A 6,447-nucleotide genomic window follows, 5' to 3' on the forward strand; every position below is an offset into this window, starting at 1 on the left:
TCCCACGCACTCCCCTCCTCCCTGTTCCCCTTAACTTTGTACTTTCTTCCCCTCGCTCCCTTGTTTCCCCTTCCTCCCCCTCTTCCCGTTCCCTCGCTCCCATCTCTTAAGGGAGCCATTTTGGGAGTCAGACGTAGTTTATTAGTTTCGGTAGCCCGGGAGAAATGGTTGTCTTTTTTCTCTCTCTCTCTTTCTCTCTTTCTCTCTCTCTGCTTATCTATATATTTACCTATCTATCTGTGGGGGGGAAGGGAGAAGAGAGGGAATATATAGCTGGAAATGAATGAAAATAGAGGAGAAAGAGATATAAGAGGGGTTGAAGGGGGGAGATAAAAGAGGAGAAGGAGGGAGCTTGGAGGGAGGAGAGGAGAGGAGGCTGAGAGGCAGGGAAGAAAAGGACCGTGGTTGAGAAGATTCAGAGGAAAGTTTCCGTCTGGACTCTCTGCCTCTCCATCATGGGAACCGAACTCCTCCTCCTCCTCCTCCTCCTCTTAACACAATTATTACGGTCCTCCTCCTCCTACCACGTTCCGCTTGGCTCCATTTCTTCCGCAGCATCTTTCATCTTCTTCTTCTTCGTCATCTCTCTACATCATTCTATTTTTATCTCCATCACCTTCTTCAAGACCAACCTTTCTTCTGTTCCTCTTCGTTTTTTCCTTTCCCTTCTTACACGTTTTCTTTATCTCCTCCTTCCCTTCTCCTACTTCTCCTTTTCCTATTTCTGCCCACTCCTCCTGTTCCTTCTCAACCATCTCTACTACCAACCATCTCCTCCTCCTCTTCTTCCTTCATTTACTCCACCTCCTCCTTTTGCTCCTTTCTCCTTCTTATTCTCCTCCTTTCCTCCTTCTTTTCTTTTCTGTCCACTCCTTTTCCCTCTCAACCATCACTACAGCTTCCTTCTCTTCCTCCTCCTCCTCTTCCACCTTTTTAGTTTTTTCTCAGTTGAGTCTCCCTCTTTCTCGTTCTTCTTCTCCTCCTTTCCCTCTTTTTTCTTTTCTGTCCTCCTTTCCCTCTCAACCATTCCTACAGCTTCCTTCTCTTCCTCCTCCTTCGCCTCCTCCCCCTGTACCTGAATCTCCTCGTCTTCCTTTCATGCCTTCACCACTACCACCACTCCTGCCACCACAAAATCCTTCTCCCTCCCCCCAGAACTCCTCCTCCTCCTCCACTACAGTTCATCGATTTCCCGTCCACCAGTGAATGCTCTCCTGATAACTTTTACTTTCTCTGACTGCTTGCCTTCCTGCCTGCCAGTCTTCCCGCTGCCCCCTGACTGCTGGCTTTCCCGAAGGTGCCGCCGCCGCCTCCTTCCCGGCTCTGGAGGACTTGAAGGAGGCGTCCAGTCCATTCGAGTCTGTCTATCATATCAAGTGACACTCTTTTTGGAAATTGAAAGCGCGTTTTCTCCCTCCAAGGATGATGGTGTGTGTGTGTGTGTGTGTGTGTGTGTGTGTGTGTGGTGTTGTGTTGTGTTGTTGTTGTTGTTGTAGTGTGTGTGTGTGTGTGTGTGTTTGTGGGTGTGTGTTTGTGAGTGTGTGTGTGTGTGTGTGTGTGTGTGTGTGTGTGTGTTGACGCTTTCCATTCACTAAACTTTTTGCTGGCGCTGCTGACAATCACTTTTATAAATGTTATCAATTTGTCTTTTTCGATATTCCCGAATCGCAAAGTTTGGAATTATATATTTTGAAAATGATTGGCCTTGATGCCAGCACTTCCCGCCTGGCACAAGGCTCGTTAGAAAATAATGAATAATAGTGAATGGACACGAATGTTGAATCATATGGATAAAACAGACGTGACGCATAGCACACACACACACACACACACACACACACACACACACACACACAGAACCAGCTATCAATTCATTTCATCAGTTTGCAGCCAGCCAATCAGACAGACAATAAGCCAGCCAGCCAGCCGGTTACAAGGCCAAACAGAGATAGAACATCCACCAGCCGTCTGTCAACTCATTCCTCCACGCCTCCCATGCCTTCCCTCTCCGCCCACTTCTCCACCCGCCCACCCGCCAGCCAGTCAACGTGCTACTAATCTAAGAAATATTTAAAGCATCGATACTTGCTCGTCATTTTGTCAATCAGTCAGTTAGCCAGCCAGTCTCTCTGAGAGTTTAATATGTATGTCAATCAATCAGTTATTTAACGTTATCAACCGCCCGTTCAGTCAGTTAATTATTCAGCAGTCCAGTTATCATCCAGCCTGTCAGTAACTTATTCAGTCAGTCAATAATCGAGACAGTTACTCATTATACCAATCAGCTTTTCAGTTTGCCTTTTTTTTTAAATGGGCAGGGAGAGAGTTAGTTGGTCAGTCAGTCAATTAGTCATCCAGTCAATCGCCAGCCTGTCTTTCTATCAGTCAGTAATAAAGTATGTAACTTAATCAACCAGTAATCAAAGTAATGACAGCAAAACCAGTTATCAAAGCATGAACAGCAAGTTCTGTCTGTTAAATCGTCGGCCATAAAGCTAGTCAATCAGTCAGCAAGTCATTTCGTCAGTCAACACACGAGGCAGTTATTCAATCCACCAATCAGCTTCCCAGTCAGCCACTCCGTTAACTAGACATTGAGCGAGCCAGTCAGTCAGTCACTTCCACTCAGCACGGTAGAGCAGAAAGCAGGGAGGCGGTCATCCAGCCACACCAGCCAACGAGCGAGCAAGCGAGGGGGGGGGGAGAGAGAGAGAGAGAGAGAGAGAGAGAGAGAGAGAGAGAGCAAGTCGCCACACGAACTCAATTTAGAGGTCACGTTGAGGAATGCAGAGGCGCTAAAGGTCGTTCATGGGAGCTTGGACGACCACGAAGCCCCGACGCAACACCCCACCGCAAAGCCAGAGTGTTGCTGTGGCTCGCGGATGAAGATTACGAGTTTACTGTGTGAGTGTGTGTCTGGCTGGCTGGCTGGCCCTCCGTCTGGCTGGCTGGCTACATGGCTGGCTGGCTGGCTGGCTGTTACTGTGTTTGTGAGCTGGAGAGGAAGTAGAAGGAGGAGGAGAGGAAGAGGATGAGACCTAATAAAGAGAATTTGATGATGATGAAACAGAAGGGGAAGACGAAGAAGAACATCAGAAACACACAGGAAGAACACCAACACAAGACAACGACGGAGATGAAGAAAAATGGAAGTTGTTGCAGGAGAGGAAAGATGTAGAGAGGGTAAAGAACAGAGAGGATGCGAGAGAGGATTAAGGAAGGGAGGAAAAGAGAAAGAAAAAGAAAAAGAGTTACAGGAGGCGAGAGAAGGAAAGGAAGGGACTGACATACAAAGAAACAGAAAGCAGCAAAGAAAGACGAAGAGGAGAAAGATACAGGAGAGGGAGATAAGAGGGAGAAGAGGAGGGGGAAGGGGAACAGGAGGGCTGGAAAAGAAAAGGAGGCGGCCTACATAAAAGATGACGGAGCGTGATGTAGCCCAACCATCTGGCGGCAGGAAGGGAAAAAGATCACCACCAGATGGCGTTATTGTGTACAGCGAGGAGCACTCCGCGTGTCCTGATACTATGGACGAGGAACAGACCGCCTCTAAGATCGGCCTCTTAAGACACTTTCGCTTCTCACATCAACTATTTCTAAAGGTCAATGAGGGGATCAATCGGGTTCTAATGGGTGTTTCTTTAGGTTCATAGTACGGAAGAAGAGTCAAACTACCACCAGGGTCATTAACCGGAGTGCCGGAGCCGCCAGGTGGCTTGGCTAAAAGTGGACTGCCATGAGCCACCCGGGCGGCTTTTCACACCCTTTATTTTGTTCCATCACTGTGCGTTTATAATAATTATTACGGTATATTTTTTATAAGTAAACATCCTCAATAATTAAACTTCATCATTCGAAACCTTATGCTTGTTAGTAATGAATAGTCTGTAAAAGAATGAACTATGCATAAAGATACTTTTGATGATGTCGGCACGAGCGAGATTAGGCTATTGGATATTATATTATTTTGAATTACCTCTCCAGTAGGAATGTACTTTGTCCTTTAGTCTGATAATCTTATAAACAAACACATTTTATCATTCTACAACAATAACAATAAACTAGGCAGCATAATTTATTTACATAAATATATATATATATATATATATATATATATATATATATATATATATATATATATATATATATATATATATATATATATATATATATATATATATAAATAAATCCATTGTCTTCGTACGCAGCTGAAACTTCTCAAGAGACGCCTCGCGGAGGGAAGGCGAAAAGAGACGCACTGTAAGTTATTCCTTAATCTCGAAAGAGATTTCAAACGTGCTATGGTACAGAAGAGATGAAACTGACGTGTCACAGCTTATTCTGTCAAACATTTAATGCTACATATACACAACAAACATCGACCCCAGAAACTTAATAGCTATTTAGTGAGGAAGTTGCATAACATATCAATGACATGTTTTACGAAATAGCTCCAACTTCTGGGTTGATGTGTTGTTAATGCAATACTTAAATTTTGACAGAATAAGCTCTTTAACAATTTCATCTTATATAATGCAATGCGTTTGCAATCTACTCAGTGGAAGGATAACTAGTATATATATATATATATATATATATATATATATATATATATATATATATATATATATATATATATTGATCAAGTTGGTATAAATATTGCAGCAGTAGAAATTTACAGAAGAAATAGCCTATTATATATAAGGAGGTTGAAGGAAGGAATAGCGTGTCTGTATATATAAATAAATAAATAAATATATATATATATATATATATATATATATATATATATATATATATATATATATATATATATATATATATATATATAAAAATTTAATTCACAGTACGTAATGTAATCCAGTATAACGAAGATTGATTTTTGTTTTTTCTTTAGTCCGACAAAGAATTATTAACGATCTCAACACAAAACCGTCAAACATGTTTTTCTTAACTGTCTTTTAAGAGTGAAACACGAATAAAATGAAGACGAAAAGGAAAGAAAAGAAAAATACAGGAATAGTATGAACGTCCTTTATTTATCAGCGTTCTTCTGTAAATTTCTCAACCGCTGAAAGATTTTCTTAGCAACTGGATCAACTATATACAACTTTTATTTATTAAACTTTTTCCGACAATTTTCTACGGCTGAATTATTTCTCGTAGATACTGGATCAATTATATATATATATATATATATATATATATATATATATATATATATATATATATATATATATATATATATATATATATAAAATTATTATGGCTAACAAAAATATTTGTGAGGTAGAAATTTACTGAGGAAGAGCAATTTAAAAAATAAGTTGAAGGAAGAGAAGGCGTTTAGATAGTTTATCAGTTACTAAAAAAATACTACAGGGTAAGAGAAATTTGTAAAAGAAAAAGACTAATAAACAAAAGTAGGTTGTATATAGTTTATCAGTTGCTAAGAAAAAAATATTTCAGCAGTAGAGAAATGTACGGAGAAATGGAGGTTGAAAGAAGAGAATAGCGTTTTACATAGTATAATAAGTAAAGGAGGTTGTATATAGTTAATCAGTTGCTAGAAAAATATTGCAGCGCTAGAGAAGTTTACAGAAGAAAAAGCCAAATATATAAAATGAGGTTGAATGAAAGAGGATAGTATATATATATATATATATATATATATATATATATATATATATATATATATATATATATATATATATATATATATATATATATATATATATATATATATATATATATATATATATATAGTTGATCAAGTTGAAGGAATATATTCAGCAGTAGAAAAATTTACAGAAAAATAGCCTATTATATAAAAGAAGGTTGAAGGAATAGGATAGCATATATATATATATATATATATATATATATATATATATATATATATATATATATATATATATATATATATATATATATATATATATGTAATCCAGTATAACAGATTTATTTTGTTTTTCTTTAGTCCGGCAAAGAATTGTTAACGATCTCAACACCAAAACCGTCCGATATGTTTTTCTTAACTGTCTTTTAAGAGTAAAACACAGATAAAACAAAGACGAAAAGGAAAGAAAAGAAAAATACAGAATAGTATGAACGTCCTTTATTTATCAGGGTTCTTCTGTAAATTTCTCAACCGCTGAAATTTTTTTATTAGCAACTGGATCAACTACATACAACCTCTTTTTTTTTATTAGGGTTTTTTTCCGTCAATTTTCTACCGCTGAAATATTTGTCTAAGATACTGGATCAACTATATATATATATATATATATATATATATATATATATATATATATATATATATATATATATATATATATATATATATAAGAGCCGAGTGGCTTAACAAAATATTTGTGAGGTAGAGAAATTTACAGAGGAAGCTAAATTAATAAAGGAAGTTGAAGGAAGAGGAGGCGTTTAGATAGT

Source organism: Eriocheir sinensis, unplaced genomic scaffold (genome assembly GCF_024679095.1).
Source record: "Eriocheir sinensis breed Jianghai 21 unplaced genomic scaffold, ASM2467909v1 Scaffold835, whole genome shotgun sequence".
In the NCBI taxonomy this organism is placed as follows: Eukaryota; Metazoa; Arthropoda; class Malacostraca; order Decapoda; family Varunidae; genus Eriocheir; species Eriocheir sinensis.